Here is a 19,196-nt window from a genome sequence, read left to right as displayed (position 1 = left end):
AGTACTCCAAACATCTATCTTCGGCCATATCTTCTGATTGGTGATCATGAAAGGGCACCAGAATGGTAATGCTTCGAGAAGTTGTTCAAACCGGAAAAATTGGGAAATCGGGCAGCAAGCTGACTCTCACGGCCATGCAATAAAATCTGTTTTCAGGAGCCGTGTCACTGTGGTCAATGAGATCCACAATGTGCCCCTTGAATATCTCTGCTGCATTAAGTTTGCTGCTCCTTGTACGTCGTTTAAAAAGGTAAATAATCGTTAATAAATATGTACGTATCCTACAAAACGTGAGTGATCAAGGGAAAAAAACTATACGAAATGATGGTGGGCGAAGCTCCGGAGGGAATCATCGGTAAACCGTGAATCAGCCCAGTCTCGCCGCACTAAATTACTTCCACCAATGACACGCGCCATAACGTCATTCCTATTTTATAACAGCGCCCTACATTATAATTGCACCATCTCCCGCTTAAGGGGACGCTAGCTTTTAGCTGCGGCACCATTTCGCCCCCATCGAAATGCGGCCGCCGTGGCCGGGATTCGATCCCGCGACCTAAAGGTAAATAATCGTTAATAAATATGTACGTATCCCACAAACCGTGAGTGATCAAGGAAAAAAAAATTGGAGGACGCTTAAGCTTCGCCTGTAAGAGTAGAACGCGATAGCGTTATCGGGACCCGTTCGCATCACAACGCGCGGCTGTAGGTCTGGTAGAAATGCTGGAAAACGGGTTTGTGTTTGAGTTTCCTCGTAGCAGAATTAGGTTTTCTCGTGCATTCAAATTACAATCCGACGCCGATTGGTAAACAGTCCGACGACGAATCCGACGCCGAGTAGTAAAGTCGTACTTTACCATTTTCCTGGCGGATTTCACTGTGAGAAATTTTGTTCACCAAAACCTTGCACCACGTGAAGGGCCTGCGCGGTCGGGGTGGTTGGGGATGATTTTCTTCGCCACCCGCAACGCATGCCAGTTGCCGACGCCGGAATTTCTGCGACACGGGGCCCTTAACGCTGTCGCAGCTGTCGCGTTAAAAGGGGGGCAGCTTCAAACTAGTGGTGCGAAGTCTGAGCAAACAGCGAAGCTGCTGCCCCGTCCCTAGTTTTAACTTGGCTTTTCATTAGCTTAACTTGGTTCTCTGCTAGCTTTAACTTGGCCTTTCTATTAGGTTGACTTTTGTAGGCTTTAGGTGGCGGTGCTTGGGAAAGGCCACCAGCTTGGCTGTTTGCTCAGACTTCGCACCACTATAGTGTGAAGCTGCCTAGGGAGCCTACATGCAAGCGCTTGTATGTAGGCTCCCTAAAGCTGCCTTTTTTTTCTTTTTTTTTCTTTGAGTAGAATCGGAGCGGGCGGCGGCCTCGGCGGCGCAGCTGGGGCGCTGAGGTGGCGCTCCGTTGCTAGGTGACGCCCGTGACGTCATCGCCAGGCGTAGGAGTTTCTCTGCGTACACCACTGGATTACATCCAGCTTAATGAGCTTCGCTGTTAAAACAACGTTTGCGAATCGCCTGGCCGATCTCCCCTCCGCTCCTTTCCAGGGTTACGCCCACTGGAATTTTATGAATTTTGCTTGTTAACAGGTTGGCTGGTACGAAATTGAAGAGTCTGTGAAACTGGAAAAAAGACGAAGCTAAAAGGGGTCCTGAACCACTTCTTATCGAAGTGGAGAAAGACATTTGAGGTGAAAATAGACTATTTCAGAAATACTTTGATGCAAAAAGTACTTCAATGCATTCAGCAGAAGCGGAGTTATTGGCAATCAAACACGGCCTCCGCTGTGCTCCCCCTTCCTTCTTCAATGCCTTGCACTGCGAAGGCTACGGGGGAATGGGGCAGGGCTATAAGGCTCCGCCTTCGAAATGTGGCGCGCAGTTAAAATTTCCTTTTGCATGTGAACGTAGACGCCACGACTTCCGGTGCCTACGACACGCTCAACGTAAGCCAAATGCGGTTGTCCTCAGCCAGCCGCTGTGCGCTTATCCAGTGGACTCGTGGCGGCACCCCGCGGCGGCCGCGGTGTAACCGACCGCAGCGACCAATAGCAGCCGCGTATTGGAATGTGCTTTATTACGTAATAAAGCACACAGAAGAGAGTAAGGATCGTGGCCTCTTTTAAAAAGAGCGCGTTTGAGAGAAAGGTAACTTCGCGCTCCGCTTGCGAGCTCCACGCACCGCGTACGACAGCAAAACTTGGCTGAGATGTTCACAGCAGCGTATGCTACCCGCGGATTATGTTATTTCACCAAGCCCGAGGGGTGGTTCAGGGCCCCTTTAAGCTTCGCCTTTAAGAGTGGAACGCGATAACGCTATCAGGCCCCGTTCGCATCGCAGTTTTCTTTGAGTAGGCTTCACTGCAATACATAATGTGGGAAAGCCAGCTTACAAAGACCAAGAGCTTACGCCAATTCCCGTAAAGTTGGCTTCACTTTTAAACACAACTGCATTGCTGGAAAGACATTTTCCAGGGGCAATATAAGCCCTCTTACATCAAAATATGAAGGACCTAGGACCTTTTTTACAGCGAAGCTGTTAAGGGCAAGGTTCCACGAGATCGCGTCCGTCAACGGACCGGCGTGTACAACAATTTAGGCTCCATGTGCGTGGTGGTTTCCCGCTCGTTGTACCTTAGCACAAGTGTCAAAACGAAGATGGATGGCCCATTGTTATACCCCTCGCCACCGCCAATGCCTCTTTCACAAGTGTCGCGACACTCGGCGGCGGCACGTGCCACTAATCACTGTGCCTATTTGTCTCGTGACGTAGAGATCGCGCTAGCGCTGTTATCAGCAGTTGTCCTTTATACTTGCTATGGGACAGACGCTCGTTTAAGCACATCTTTCATGATCCTGACGTCAAGATCCTGACGTCAAGATCCTGACGATGTCTTGCAGTGTGCCGCGGCTATAAACGCTGTGGCTCATACGCTAGTCTATGACGATGGGGCGCACTTGGCTCAGCAAACGCACTACTTGGCCATCGCGCCGGACGAGAACAAGAAGCCGGAGTCCTTGCTCTTTGACGAACATGCCGAAGACGCTCAGTAAACTGAATAATGATAATATATAAATTCACTATAGCAATATTCACTATAGCAGACCCACCATAGTCACAGCTTCGTTGGCTTCCATCTTCACACTATGGGAGGACTATGATTTTTTTTATTATTATATTAATTGTTTGCTGTTGCTACGAGGCGCGCGCGAGTCCAAAACTCATTAGGCAGCCTAAGTCCCAGTTTGACCTTGACGGAGCTTGCAGGTCAGATTTACGGAACCAGGTGTTTTCTGGGTTGGTACCTGGAGTAGTAGAGCTATCGCTCTAAAAACAGAAAAACGCAGATTCCCACTCAAAGGAACAGAAGTTTATTTGTAGGAGAAAATGCACTATGATAGAAAAAAAACATATTCTACAAATGAAGACAACGTTTCTGAACACTAAGAACAAGATTATAATGACCAAGAACTCAGAAGGGATTTTATGGGGACAACACAAGTAAAAAGCAAGCTGGAATGGTTCCCATTACATCTCGTGTAACCGTAAAGAAAGTCATGCTTAGGTAAAGCGAGCACCACATTTTAACTACTGGACGGTTACGGTACTGTTTTGAGGATGATTTAGTTTCCTTTATTAGTCCGCAGCACATAAATATACAGGTTCAAAGGCACCAAGTTTTTTGTGAAGATAAAAAAAGCACTAACATGTGCTCACGCACAGAAACGTCAGGGTACAGCCTGCAGTTTATGCTGCCGGCCCCCCGCCCCCTCCCTAATATCAGGCATCGTAATTTTGATAAATTGTGCAGATTCATTGCAGGGAGGCAAAACAACCCACTGCAAGATTAGAAAATATAATTTGTAGGCATCTTTTGTAATTTAATTGTTTAATGGCGATTACAATTGTTTAATGGCGATTACAAAAGATTGCCGCCATGTTGTAGTGCGTCTCTTTCCAGAACTGCTCGGACATGAAAAAGAAAAATTGGTCTCTCTCTCTCACTTTCTCTATTACAACCAGAATGCCTCAGAGTTATGTCACCTCAAAAACTGCCCCAACAAATCCGCTGTGGTTGCCGACACAAAGATGTCAAGAGGACTACAGCGAAAACGATGACGGCCAACGACACAACGCCGATGGCGGCATGAGTGCGACGTCAACCCACGACGCGGTAAGAATGGGACAATGACCACTACAACACCAATTACGGAGCGGAACGGCGCTAGCATAGCGTTGTGTGTGCCTCAGTCTGTCCCATCGCTGTGCGATGGGATAGACTGACAGAGGAATCAGGACCGTTTACCGTTTACCATAGGAGGAATCGCGTTGCCCAGACATGTAAACTTTTTTTTTTTTTTTGCTGGCAGGTTCACCTGGCGCGAACATGTGCACACCTCAAGAATGAGCAAATCAACTCCTCTGTTCTGCTCCCATGGCGGAAGTTTCCCATGTAGCTTTCCAAAGCACCTATTAGGTGGGAACGCCCCTCGGGTTGGTGCACATAAAGCCTTTTCCAAACGTTGAGGTCTCCTAATGGCTGAGAACCTGGCCGGAAGCACGCTTCCATTCATTTTGCAGGTATGGGTACCCGGCTGCAGCTCTAGTATTGATCCCAGAGCCACCATGGGTGCCTTACAGCAATTCCGTCCATGATTGGACAAGGTGCGCCTAGGGAGGAGGGCTATACATTTAATAGGTGGCCCTTTCGAGATGAGAACCGCCACAAGTAGCCGAGCACGAGGTCGGGGGGCATCTCTACCCATTAGAAAAACCGGAGGGTTTCCGGCGGAACCAGGATTCAAACCCAGTAACTACCATATACAAAGCGAATGCGCTAGCTCGAGGTCATCGCTGCGGTCATACAAGCGATTATACTAAGATGCCTCAGGAATTCGCTGAAATGCTCTGCTCAGTTTTAAAGCAACATTCCGGTTAACATAAGTGCACAGGTTAAGAGGACTCACGTAGGTGGGCAAGTCCCGGTGACCCCGACCTGTCTTGTACCCAATCAGATGCACCTTGCATTTCGTCGAATGGATGCCTATGGTAGGCGTGATGTGCGTCTGCAAGATGACGAGGCCAAGGTTGCTGAAAAGAAAAGGAAGCGAGAGCTGACTTCCTGACCTTCGTTTTCCGAAGTTGCCACGCTCTAAGAACAACGAACACTGAAAGCTTCTTTTGCGGGAGGTGCTTCGACGGATTAAATTCAAGAGCTATCACACTCGCCAACAGAGAATCTGCGTCTTGCGTTACTCTTCTGCGCTGCTGGCTCCCAAGCGGCAAAATGTTTCACTGTAGAACCATATAGGTTTGTTTTATACTCTAACTTGTGTACCCTCTGGTTTCCGGAAAGGAACGCTACGGATGTAGATAACACATCAGACAGAACTGGCGGAGACGTTATACGAAACAAAAAAAAATTGTTTTGGTAGCAATGACAGCGGTTGCTGCTTAAGGAAATCGCACCTTAAGTGACAGCAGCTGCGCCAAGAGCATACGGTAGCAAAATGACGCAGAAATAGCCCACAGATAGTCTTACTCGTTGCAAACAAACCCATAACATAGCACAAGACGTTCGTTTAACCCTCCTGCAGAAACACTTAAGTGTGTGTAGTGAAGAAGAGGAAGAAGTGCTCTTGCGTCTGTCGCTGTGCGCGCCATCAGCGTTCGTGGACTGCCTCGATTGCGTGAGACATCATTGTCTAATAAATTGCCATATCACATTTGGTGGAAGGTGTTGCAATCCCCGACCTCACCCTGGAACTTCGCAGCCGAACGTTGCCGACTGCTTCAGCCGCTACCATGCTCGAGCCTACCGACAATCCGCCTGCAGCTTCCGCCGCTCCCATCACTTGCGGCGCCGTCCAGCGGCAGCGCGACCCTCCTGTCTTTAGCGGAGCCGGTGAGACTGACGTGGAAGATTGGCTCTCTACCTATGAGCGCGTCAGTGATCACAACAAGTGGGATGACCCGACGAAGTTACGTTCCGTCATCTTCTATCTTGCTGACGTTGCGAGCCTCTGGTTCCACAATCATGAGCGGGAACTCCAAACCTGGTCCGCTTTCAAGACAGCATTCACGGAAGTCTTCGGCCACCCAGCCTTACGAAAGCTCCGTGCTGAACAGCGTCTACGCCAGCGCGCTCAACAGCCCGGCGAGTCGTACACCAGCTAAATAGAGGATGTCGTGGATATTTGCGCCCGCGTCGATTCTACCGAGAGTGAAGAGGACAAGGTGAAGCACATCCTCAAGGGCATCGAGGACGACGCATTTCAAATGCTTCTCGCGCGAAACCCTTCATCTGTCGCATCTGTCGTCACTCTTTGCCAGAACTTCGATGAGCTGCGTCGACAAAGGGTCCTTGCGTGCAGCGCTGTTACACCTGGCAACTCTCTCTCTCGTGCCTCACGCTTCCCTCCAACTCCTCGCCAGAATCCTCGTTCTCCATTCAGATTAAGGATTTTATTCGTGAGGAGGTGGCACGCCAACTGTCTATGCTGCCTCTCAGCGATCGACCCCTACAGCCTGACACATCTCTGGCTGCTCCCATTATGAGAGCCATTCGCGAGGAACTTGCCGACTCGCTACCTTTGGCTCAACCCTGTCCTAACGTGGTGGCACTTCTGACCTATGCCGCAGTCGCAGCGCGACCTGCACCGCCGACATTCGCATTTCCTGCGACAGTACGACCTCAAGCAGTGCCAACTCCCGCGTCGCCTCCTATTCCGCCTCGAACCCAAGTTCAGAACCCTTGGCGCACACGCGACAACCGACCCATATGTTGTAGCACAAGTATATGTATGTATGTATGTATGTATGTATGTATGTATGTATGTATGTATGTATGTATGTATGTATGTATGTATGTATGTATGTATGTATGTATGTATGTATGTATGTATGTATGTATGTAGTATGTATGTATGTATGTATGTATGTATGTATGTATGTATGTATGTATGTATGTATGTATGTATGTATGTATGTATGTATGTATGTATGTATGTATGTATGTATGTATGTATGTATGTATGTATGTATGTATGTATGTATGTATGTATGTATGTATGTATGTATGTATGTATGTATGTATGTATGTATGTATGTATGTATGTATGTATGTATGTATGTATGTATGTATGACCCATACTTATCACAAGTGTAACAATAAGGAGGCCAACAGACAATAGGCGGCCAATATACATAAAGAACGTTGTACCGTTCTTCTAAAATTTGCGCTTTACAGCTTGTTACACAAAACACGTACATAGGTAACTCTGAACTTCTTGGGCTAAGTGATGAATAAATGGACAAGAATGTTCGTGGAGGGACAACCCCATCCGTACCTTATTTGATTAGAATCTTATTTAGAGTCACACGCGAGAACCAAGGTTGTGCGCACGGTTTCGACCAGCGGCAGAGATATCCTTTCTACGCCTTTTATTTCGTCTTGCCTTTCTTGCCAATATTAGTTTATCGCAAATAGTTCCTAATTCCTCATTATTCATACAGATAAGAAATGTTGATTATCCTGTGCGTTCCTTGGTTTAAATTTCTGTTCGCTTTGTGCGGCCTAACTCAAATAATTGTTATAGCTCATATGAGCTTGGATACACCACAGCCTCTATAACTGAGTACACTAAACGAACGCATACTTTCATGGAGGACACGGCAAGGGACACGGCGTCGAGGAACACGCGGCAATAAGTTTTCTTATACCACTGCCAGCGAAGGCGCTACAGAATCTATGTCATCAGTGAAAGTGTCATGACACTTATGAGTGTAGACACTGCAATTAACAGTGAAGTATGTTGACTATGTCCGAGACACTTACGGTATACTTTGCGCTTCTTGGGCGAGTCTCTCCCCTGAACTCGTAGTGTGTATGTAGGCTCCAAAAAAGAGTAGTTTCTTGGAATAATTGCTTATGGCGTCATGCATCACCTGCAAATATGGGAGAGACAAGGCGGGGACAGTATCATTCACTGAGACAGCCACCTAAAAAGTAGGAGCGCGATCTAGAAGCAATCCGATTAGATGTATAATCAAAGGCTGTGCACTTCGTCCACCCTTTAGGCAATACATGTGATGCATACTAGAAGAAGTATTCGATTTCCCTACTTTTTGCAGCCTCAACAATGCTTATCATCACCATTTTTTAAACACGAAAGTGTTTTATGCCGGGCTCCACGATCAACTTCTTGTAACGAATGTGACGTCCGGCGCGAACGCCTAAGGGTCTATACTCCCTCAATCCACCCGTCCGCTCCGCACGCCTCCGCCCTCATGCGGACCGGGGCGGAAGGCCAAAAGGCGGATCCTGTCGAAAAAGTCGGTGTACGCTGCATCCGCACGAGCGGATTGCATGCGCACTCCGATTGGACGACGCGGTCTGTTGGCAGCTGGCAACGATTCGGCGGAGCAAAGTGTTCAAGGTTGGCAAGTACCTTTGACAGCAAATGACACTGAAAAATTTTTGCAGATGCAACTTTGATCGAGTTTCCGCGTCACGGTGAAAATGCGACACTATAGGTTGTCACGTTCTGTTCTGCAGCCGCGTGTGTTGCATTGGCGCAGTCATCCTCGTTCGAAACACAGCACAATCATCCTATCTGCGCCACCTTTTAAAAATGTATTGCAATCGCCTCATGTCGCAACATGGGACGTATTCTAAGACGTTCACCCCAGTGCGCGTTGCCTGGTTGAGCAAAACCTCTCGAATCATTCAACGTGCCGCGTTCTACGTACGTAACGCGATAGTAGACAGTTTTAGTTACACGCACGTAGAGGCTTTGCGTACGTAGAGCTTCTACGTGTAAGTAGTGCGCATGCGCAGAACGTAGCGGCCGCGCGCTGGTCTCACGGACGTACGTGAGATTCGATTTTTTGCGTGCGTTTCTTGCGCACGTAGACAGATACGCGCGGGGGTTTCGCGAGATTGCGAACAAGCGATAGCGTGCTGAGCACGCGCAGATGGCTTGCATGGAAACACGGCGACAGGATGACTGGTCATCTATTTCATTCCATGTCAACGATGACAGCAGATAACGCTTGCCCAACACACTTCTGGGTATTCCGGAGACGATGACCGGTACGCATCAATGCACATCACTGGCTTGGCTGAAATACTCATCTTGAATTGAATTGGCTACCGCAGTGTTCATATTTCCCGATAGATGTAGCTACGTGGTGCGTCGCGTACGTGTAGTTAAAAACGTTTCAGATGACGTGCACGTAAGGTACGTAGACTGTTCACGTTTGCGTACGTGAAGTCTCCACGTACGTGTAACTAAAACTGTCTAGTATTGCCGAGCGATTCGGCCGAAATCCCCGTGTTCGGTGCGGTAGCGCCGTTTCTGTAGTGCTAGTGACAATTTGCAAGAACACGGAACACACGCACAACTATCGCGGAATACAGCTGCGTAGGTCGACAAGACAGCTCCCTCCTTACTTGAATATTCAGCACGAGTGTGAGGTTCCGAGTACACCTTGCTGATATGCTTGCATTTGCTTGTTCATGCTTTTACAGCGTAAGCTGTTATGGGCTCATTCCAATAGCCGTTTCGGACCGCGATGATGCCACCGCCGCCGCCCCGTAGCCGCTATCGCATGCGAAAAAAAGTACCCGCTCTCCGCCGGGATCGAATCCAGGCCCGCTGCGTTGGAGGCGGATACTCTACCACTGAGCCACGCAAGCTTTTTTTTTAATGCAGTGCCGGCTTGTTCTCTCAGTACGTAGTAGTTCAGTGTGAAAAGGTGTAGCTGACGCCAGCATGGCATCATGCTCCCATTTATAGAAGGGCCTAAATTTTTATTAAGTTACATCAGCACCTCGGCTAAGGAATCCTGGGGCGAAATAAACCACAAGCCAATCGTCATTACACTGAGCCACGCAAGCGCTTGCTTGGCTGGGCCGAACGGCGCGAGCCATCGGCGATGGAACGCGTCGGCTTGCACGCGCGACGGCGTCCCAAGCGCGTTCCCGACTCATTCACTCAAATTACTATAGTACTGCCGAAATGGTCGTCTAGCTTACGCTGTGACTGTGCTGCGTGTGCTGCGCAGGCCTGGCATTTTTTTGTTTTTTTCACTCTGCCAATTTTAAGAATGTGCTTAAAGCACTTGGATGCATAAAATGCATTTTCCTTTTTTTTGCATATATAAAACCACCAAAGACGAGGTGCGGCATTAAACGTGGCTCTTATAAATTGAATACTTGCTGCTTGTAAACTTTCCAAACAAAATAAAACCTTAGAAGTTGTGCTCACTGATGAATGAAGTTCTCACCGTGTGTAAAAAGGTTGTGCATAAGTGCTTAACTTGACGCAGCAAGGAATTGAAGGTTAAGCAGCAAGTCTACAATTCATTATGACTGGCATAAAAGCAGTCTGTACGTATAGTGGTCACCTTCTGCAGACACATACTCATGAAATGTTTTCAAGCGGAATATTTATTTGAAAGCAAACAATAATTTATGTTGCTGATAAGACAACTTATTTCGAGTGAAATCAAATAATTACATTCTTTGTTGCCCCTTTACTACTTAGAGAGAGAGAAAGCTCTTTATTGAAAATGCAGAGTATTCAGCAAGCATATTTTCGCCTGCATGCTACTCTGCAACGAAATGGACGAAGGGGAAGTAAGGCCCTAGAAAAGGGTAAGCAGAAGAAAAGTTTTAAAAAATGCAGCTCGTGTCATGTTATCAGAAGTAGAGTAAGTGTTCGAGGTGATGAAGGTAGACGGCGAATGCAAAAGAAAGTAATATCACAGTCTCGATGAGACGATGTGCGCGAGTCTTAGTTTAGACAGCAAACTTCAATACATTAAAGCTAAGTCCAGGGCTCAGTGCTGTTTTAATGGGCAAGGCCAGGAACGCAACATCCATGTCAATGTGAAGGGGCCTTGGTCGACCTTTTCCATGTTCATTTTATAACGATGTCACTCTTCTCTATAAGCTGTGCTCTAGAGATGTGCTCTAGAGATTGCACAGTGCCACAGTTGTCACAATATGGATTTGTGCTCTGGCCATTGCGAAAAAGAAGAGTGTTCATGTATGCAACATTCAGTCGACGCCGGTGAAACAGCGTCTCCAGATACCGTGGTAGACATTATGGTAGCCTTGATTGGAGTTCTGTGTTATGTTGAACAAAATCTTGCAATTGCCTGAAGTTGAAGACCATCGTCTCGCCGTTCATTGAGTACATATCGCTTCGCCATAGCTGAAGCCTCACTTTTAGTGAAAAATACGTTATAAATTTTATGTGATCATGTTCTTTGCGGGCTAGCTCATCCGCATTTTCATTACCTATTATACTGCAATTATACCTAATTCAGCATTTACACAATGTAAAACACATTACCAAACTCAACAAAAATTAAGCACTACAATAATAGGCATACTCCCTCTCTCAGCCATGGCAGCAAACAAAGATGATAGACTTGAGACCATTTGATACTGTCAGCATCATACATGCGTGTTCTATTTCAGTCATTCTATATATGAAAAGTAAGTTCACACAGGATGCACATGATGTGTGAACTATTGTAAGCTCTACTCAGGTTATTTTACTGAGTTGGCCATGGGCTACACGTTGTCTATGCGTTTATGTAGCAACAACCTAGCTAGCTGATGCACAGCCAGATTTTAGGAAAAGGAAAAAATAGATACCATAACAAACAGCTGGCCACTACCTGTATTTTGTTTGACAGCAAACCAAGATTATTAAGTGACTTAGCTTCACAGTGAGCTCAGTGATCGCTCGTGGTGTGAAAAGGTTGATGTAGTAAGTGGTTTTGTTTTTGTCTTTTTTAATTAGTAGCTGCTTCAACATGCACATGACAATGAAATGAAGGCTCATATAGCGGAATACAGGCCCGCACAAAAGTGAAGAAACATTTATTGCCATTTTTTTATTTTCTTGAAAAACCAACGAATAGTTCATTTGGCTCATCTTTGTGAATAATGCGCGAGGTGTTCGGCGTAAACCTGCAAGATTGGTGTGCTCCATTATCTATCTATTCACTATTCAAGTAGCAAAATGAATGGTACCCCCATGAGCACCGTGAAAGAGATCACTGAAATTTGCAGTCAGGAGGCCATAGTGACTCAGCCTCTGTATCAAACATAAAATTGTTCCAGAAGAAAACAATACTGGTGAATTGGGTATGCATTCACATGTACTATTCAAATCCGCACATCACAAGTAATCTTTCATTCCTTGCTGCATTGCTCACCATTATACAGAATTTATTACAGCGCTGTGTGTTTGCAGTAAAATAACTTGACAAATCAAAGCTGTGGTTTTTCAGTACACTGAAAGCAACTTTGCATGTGGTTTATGTAATATAATGCTCCTAATATGGGTCAGCTTAGCATCAGTCGATTTCTTTACTAGTTGTTCACTGTTACGCCTGAACTATACGGTGCCACCACTGCTGTATTCCTGCAGGCACGCCAGAACAGTTTGGCTATGCACAAACAACCCTCTCCATCGCGCTTAAATTAAGGTGGTGCAGATTTGCTGGTAGAATATGCTTATCAGCATAACTGCCTAGCATTCAAAAAAGCGTTCGAAATGTAAGGGTGAATGCTCAGCTTTGCTGGTGTGACATTTGACATATATAGTACAAAACCACATAATTGAACAGGAAGGACACCACACAAATACTCGTGTTGTGACCACTCAGTCATAATACAAGTAGTTTCCTGAGGATTTCTCTGTGGTTTTTAGCTGCAAACATGTGAAGAAATCTGTAAAGTCGTAACTGTATTAACTGAGACACCATGAAATGCACCATAGCACTGCACGAAAAGCAATATAACACTCAGGTGTACACAATTTTTTGTCACATCAGCTCTTAGTGGTGCATATATATATGCACTATTTGTAGCTGAAAACAGCAGGCATTTCACATTTACAGCTCAGAATGATCAGTGCAAGAGATTTTTAATGTGTCAGACACATGAAGTGAACGTGGTCACTTGTCCAATGCTGTGCACCTTGATAGCTGTGTTTGGTGCAACTTGAGTAGCACGTATATAATGGACCACTACAAACAACGCCCGTTTTGCACCTCTACTTTGATGTTCTACCCTCCGACACAGAAGACATAAGTACAGACTGGAATTTTTCTTGACGTCAATATTCAAAAGGCAAGCAGGTTTTCGGCACCACACCTCTCCATTTTTCTCACATGGCACTTATTGCATGTTCTGAATGTGCATTCATTGCCGGTGGAATATCTTCTAATGTGAAAATACTTTGTTTGACGAATTTTTACCTGTATAAATTCTCTCTGCTCTACATGTACAGATACCTCCTTCAGTAGGGGTAAGCATGCAGTGCCTTCATTAGGGAAGTAACTGTTATGAAAGCTGTGAATTCATAACATAGAAAGGCTACTAAATATAAACAAGAAACCAGCAGGCAAGAGCATCATGAGAAACCAGCTCAGATGGTGGCACTATTGTACAGCTTAGTTCCCCCTTTTGCTGTCATATGGTTGCGATTTGATAAGCTCACAAAGGTTTGGGCCATTCCCATTTCAATTGATGAGTGACAGTTGCATAAGTACAACATTTTCCTCTGCCTATATGAATGACTTAACTATATGTAGCAGCTTCAGCTCACGTATAGCTCATGAAGGTATGGGTCATTCCCATATTTAGTGATGAGTGACAGTAGCTTAAGTACATCTTCCTCTGCCTATATAAATGACTTAACTATATGTAGCAGCTTCGGCTGTGTGATTATTGGTGTAGCTTAAGTTATGTATCACACATAGTTTCGGCACACACTCTGATTGGCCAAAAGCATGCAGTAATTGGTCTTGGAGAAATTGGTTCAGTGGTGGCTTTCCACTAAATTCACTGTTGAAGAGGCAGATTTTACATCATCGAATGCCCAAGTGAAAATGAGCCTACAACTCATGACACCAAATGCAGTCACCATTTATGATTGAAGAACAACATGTGACAGAACGATGAAATGTAGAAGTCTCTGACTAGTTATACAAAGTAGTGTAGCTGTGTTCAGTATTTCAATGGTGGTATACTAAACAAAGAACTTTATACGAGTTGTTTAGACGGCATAATCAACAAGACCCCTCTAACAAGTGACGGCAAAGGATAAATAAAAAGCTGCTGCCTCAGGTACTGCCATTGGCCTAAAATATGCATTCTCACATGCAGCACATACAGTTCATAAACTGGTTTACATAAAGGTAGGAAATGTAACTGCATCACGTGATAAAATTTAAGACCAGCTGAGTACCACATAGAGTATCTTTCATGGGGTCAACATGGGGTCAAGTTGTAGTGACATGTCTTGGTATTAGAAGTTGTGCTGTTTTCTTCACACACATGCTTGTAAACGCAAGGTACACATACAATTTGTGTTTACGTGTTACTGTGTGCATAAAATGAAGAGCACAACTTACACAATCAATACGTAAATACAGATAAGTTTTTTTACTCGACCAATTACTATTAGTTTCCCAATGATTTCTTTTCTCACATGCAGCAACTCAACTGCGTGCATACGTTAAGCTGATGTTGCTAATCTAAGCTGGGCTTGGGTACGATTTCCAGAATGTTATAAAATAAAGAAGTGGCCGTGTGTATCAGACTAAAATTGGTGATTTGACAATATCTTATCTGGCTAGGTAGTAAATTTGTGTCAAAGAAAAATGCAGCACACTGACCAAAACATTGAGGCTAATATTATATAGGGAGCAAATATTCTGCCGGTAGAGTCACTAGGAAAATTTTGCCACCAGTTCGTCCTGATTGGCTGTCTTCAATCTAGAGCACTGCACGGGCCGAATTTTTAAACCCGGGCCGGGCTGAAAGGGCTGAAGGGCCCGCCACACCTTTACCTTAGGCACGACCCCGGCCCGAGCCCGGCTCGAAACCGGCCCGAACCCGGCCCGAGACCTAAAAAAAACATGTTTTCCAGAGTCAAGACGCGTGAGGATAACTCGCTGCACGTTACATGCAGACTTCCAGAAAGTCCGAGCCCGGCCCGGGCCCGCGTCAAAAAACCCGAGCCCGGCCCGGGCCCGGGTCAAAAAGCACATGCCGTGCCCTAGCCCGGCCCGAGCCTGTGAAAAAACTGCCCTACCTGGCCCGGCCCGGCCCACGGGCCGGGCCGGGCCGGGCCTGGTCTTTCGGGTAAGCCGGAGCCCGTGCAGTGCTCTACTTCAATCACATAACTAATGCTGACATAATTGTGAAAATTTCTGTTCAGAATATTTTCATGACAGCCAATTTAGGCTCCCTTTTTATTGTTATAGCAGCTTAATTCTCAGGCGCAATGCACTGTGGCCATGAAAATGCTTAAGAATGATGAGGTGAGGCTCCTCTTTCCATAGTTTGGCAGCGCAGCTGAAAACTGTTCAGTTAATGAGTGGAACCATGGCCTGTGCAAAAGAAAGATCACCGAGATGGCCACTAATAGCGTCCAACATCCTACATCCATGAATGCTAGATAGCAGTACGCTTACAGCTAGATGAAAGTGCACCGGAAAAACACCTAATGGACATACTTTGCAGGCTCAAGTCAGTTTAACGCACATTATTTGGTGATGACTGTGGGCAGAATGAACAAGTGGATAAAAAGTATAGCACTTCTTAGTCAGATAACGCTGGTACTTGTGATAAATATTGTTCGCATTAAACTGAAGGCTCGAGCCAAAACAGGTGACACGAACCAGAGAATGAAATAGGGTGGATGCACATAGTAACGGCAAACTTTCGTTTAGCTTATTCTGCCTGCATTACTAACGAGACCATAGCTAGCCAGTGAAGAACTCTGGGCAAAATTTTTTTCTTGTGATTCAGCTGGCTGCTAGCAGAATATATCACCATACCTGTGTTCAGTCTTGTTTTTTTTTACATGCATATTGTTTTTTTTGTCAGGAAACGTAAATCTCTACTTAATCATCAGGAAGTATCAAGTTCTCATCCATACCATATTCATCTACAATATCACTGGTTTCTTCACAAACAGACTCTGTGCTTAGTCACCAGCAAAAACCAAGCAGTTGACATTCTTGGGTATGCAAGCCGCTTGCATCACAAAATATAAAGCTATTTACTTCGTGCAATCTAGAAATTCCTCTCTTCACAATACTGCCCCCATGATAAAAATCAAGGCTGTTAGAAATTTGCATTCATAGCATTAGTGCTCAGGCGCGTCCACATTTCAGGACAGCGCAGTATGTCTTGATGTAACTAATATGATGTACCCTAAATTACCCTCACCGATAGAAGCATCTTCAAAAGTCCAGTAACAACGTTTTAAACAAACGACAGATGTACGAAGCAGAAAGGGCGGTGTGATAGGGCTTCTCTATCGGGGTACTACACAAGAAAACGCGATCGGTAGCACTTATGCGCAGTCCACTTTTGAGTATACGCACATCGCATAAAACGAGCACTTTTACGTCTAGTACCGCTGCGACACATATATATCCCGATTTGTATCTTGCGAACACTTCGTAACAGCAACAACACAGCTCGGATGTCGCGGTCACCACGGCGCATCGCAGGCGTCGAAACGGCTCACGCAGTATGGGGCTTCTGTGTTGCCCAGGGGGCGCTGCAAAAATGGTGCTAAAAGGCACCCTCAATCCGAAACTGGGTAGTACCAAGCTCGGTCGTATGCTGCAGAAAGCACGTTTACAATATGGACTCCTTTTCGGTTGTGTTGTACCACGGCTTGCAGCGAATATCGGGCGCCGAAGATTTTCTTTATATTTTTTTTTGGGGGGGGGGGGGGGCAAGCTGCGTAAAGGCAAGAAATTATGCAACGCCGAATACGTGTACGCCATTCAAGAAATAAGGGGCGAAGTTTTAGTACGGTGTCAATAGCAAGTGAAGCGAGTCACGTACGAAGTTGAACTTCAGGTAAGGTTTGCACGCTGCTAGATTCAGGCACACAAACGCGAGGAAATGCTTGCTATAAATGAATTCACAGCAGCGATAAGCAGACATCATGTTTACGGAACTGCTCGAGCGCACGATCGTACGCGCCGCGACGGCAGCGCTCCTTCAGCATGCCGCGAAACAGCGGACCTCCTGCAATATTTGACTGCATGCCGCTAAACAAGTAGTCATGCCTGCGCTGTAGTAACGGCCATCTGTCCCTTTAGCAACTGATAAATAACTGATGCAATGCAAATGAGCTCGCAGTAACACACTACGCGCGAATCGCGCTGCAAGCGCGAGCTCGTGCGCTGCTCGCTTGATGTAGCTTTTAATGACAGCGCTCGAACATCGATGTGCTGTAATCAGTACTGCCTTGCTGCGCTGCCTCAACGTGCTGGCTTGAGGTCAAGGATCGGCACATTTAACTCTCAAATCTGTGCTGCTCATAGTGGGGTAATGAAGTTATCCAGCGCGCCCGACGCTCCGCTTCGTGAGGCCTTGAAAGAAAACGGTAGAACCTGATTTTGGGATTCAGGCCTTCTTGCTCGTGGCAGCTCACGACGCAGCAGTAACGACGATGACGCTTTTTCGCGGCTGAGCTAGGTATCTCCGGATCGGCGTCGCCGATCCCTTCTGCTTCCAGCATTACGTCCCACGGCACACGTAGAGTCCGTTTTCGTTAAACTAGGCTGCGGCCAGCTCGCAGCGTGGTCGGCGTGGTCTCTGAGAAGTGAAGAGCCTTTTCGCACTCACAACAGGGCCGAAAAAAGTGCGAATCGACGTAAAAATCGGGCTAGAAACGTGCTTCGCCACAGCCAGAACTCAATACTACCCAAGCTGGTACGACCCAGATATAACTTCTCTCGCCGCCACCAGGAGCCGCTACTATACCTCAAATTCCAGCGCAAGACGCCCACAGAACACGAGGAATGACAGCGATAACGAGGCAACAAATCTTATCGCTACTGATCTTGTCATCACTTCTAAAGGTTGGAAAGGACTGACGTTCACCACTTCGCGGCAATGAACCGCATACACAGAACACATACAAGTCGCGTACGCTGGGGCCGTATTCTGAAACGTTCCACTTCGGCGAATTTTTTTTTTTTTCACTTTCAGGCGCGCGCTGATTGGCTGGTTGAGCAAAATTGAATGACGTCGGGCTCAACCAGCCAATCAGCTCATCCAATTTTACTAAAACAGTCAATCATCGCGCGCCTGAAAGCGAAAAAGAAATTTCGCCGAAGTGGAACGTTTCAGAATACGGCCCAAGGGTGCGCCGATCGGAGACCTTTCACTTCGCCACGCGCTGAACATGTGTCGTACTTGGAACGCACGTGTATGTGTTGGCCTTCTCATTTGCAATGCACACGCGAAGCACGGCACAAGAAAACACGATGTCGACGGCTTGAAATATTTCTTCCGGCGCTCGCGCAAACACTTCCTCTGCTCCGTCTGTTTCTGTCGGCGATCGCCCGCACTGATGAGGCCTGGGAGGGTACACCGGCTTGCTGCCTTCGATGACTATCTCCGTGGATGCTGGATAACTCTAGTAAGGATCACAAGAACGAGCAAAATAGACTGTTTCTGACGCGGCTGTAGCCTAGGCCTCGCGTCACCGCTCCGCTTCGCTTCGAGCAAGCGCCATGTTTGCCGTGATGACGTCCTACGCCGTCCGCCTCGTATCAGCCAATGAGAGACGAGCAGGCATGCGGTTGGCAAAGTTGCGTCGATCGTCTGGCCTTCCGCCCCGGTCCGCATGCGTGCGGAGCGGACGGGCGGATTGAAGGCCCGAACGGACGGACGGATGGGTGGATGGATGCTATGCGTGTCCCATTTGAAACGGAGTGGTGGGTTGCGCCACGAAGCTTATTATTATTTGCGTAATGAGCTACCTATATATTTGGGAAAACACTCAGATACAAACATCTCCCAGCGTCAAACTTTTGAACAATTACTGGGAACTCTGTTTTTGTACGTCTCCGTTGTACGTCTGCTTTCTTGACAGGGATGGCGCCGCCATCTATGAGCGGTGAAGCGAAGTACTGCATCATGACACTAATGAGCGCCCACAGTGAGCGTTTCGGTAGTCTCAGCGCAGCGGAGGCTCCAACGCGGTGTAGCTGCAGGCGGTGTAGGCTCAGTATCGGCACATGGTTTCTCTTTCGCGTCCGATTAGCCTGTGACGCCTCTTCTTCTTCTTTCTGGGGTTTTTACGTGCCAAAACCAGTTCTGATTATGAGGCACGCCGTAGTGGAGGGCTCCGGA

Source organism: Dermacentor silvarum, chromosome 6 (assembly GCF_013339745.2).
Source record: "Dermacentor silvarum isolate Dsil-2018 chromosome 6, BIME_Dsil_1.4, whole genome shotgun sequence".
Classification (NCBI taxonomy): domain Eukaryota; kingdom Metazoa; phylum Arthropoda; class Arachnida; order Ixodida; family Ixodidae; genus Dermacentor; species Dermacentor silvarum.
This window is presented reverse-complemented; position numbering follows the sequence as displayed.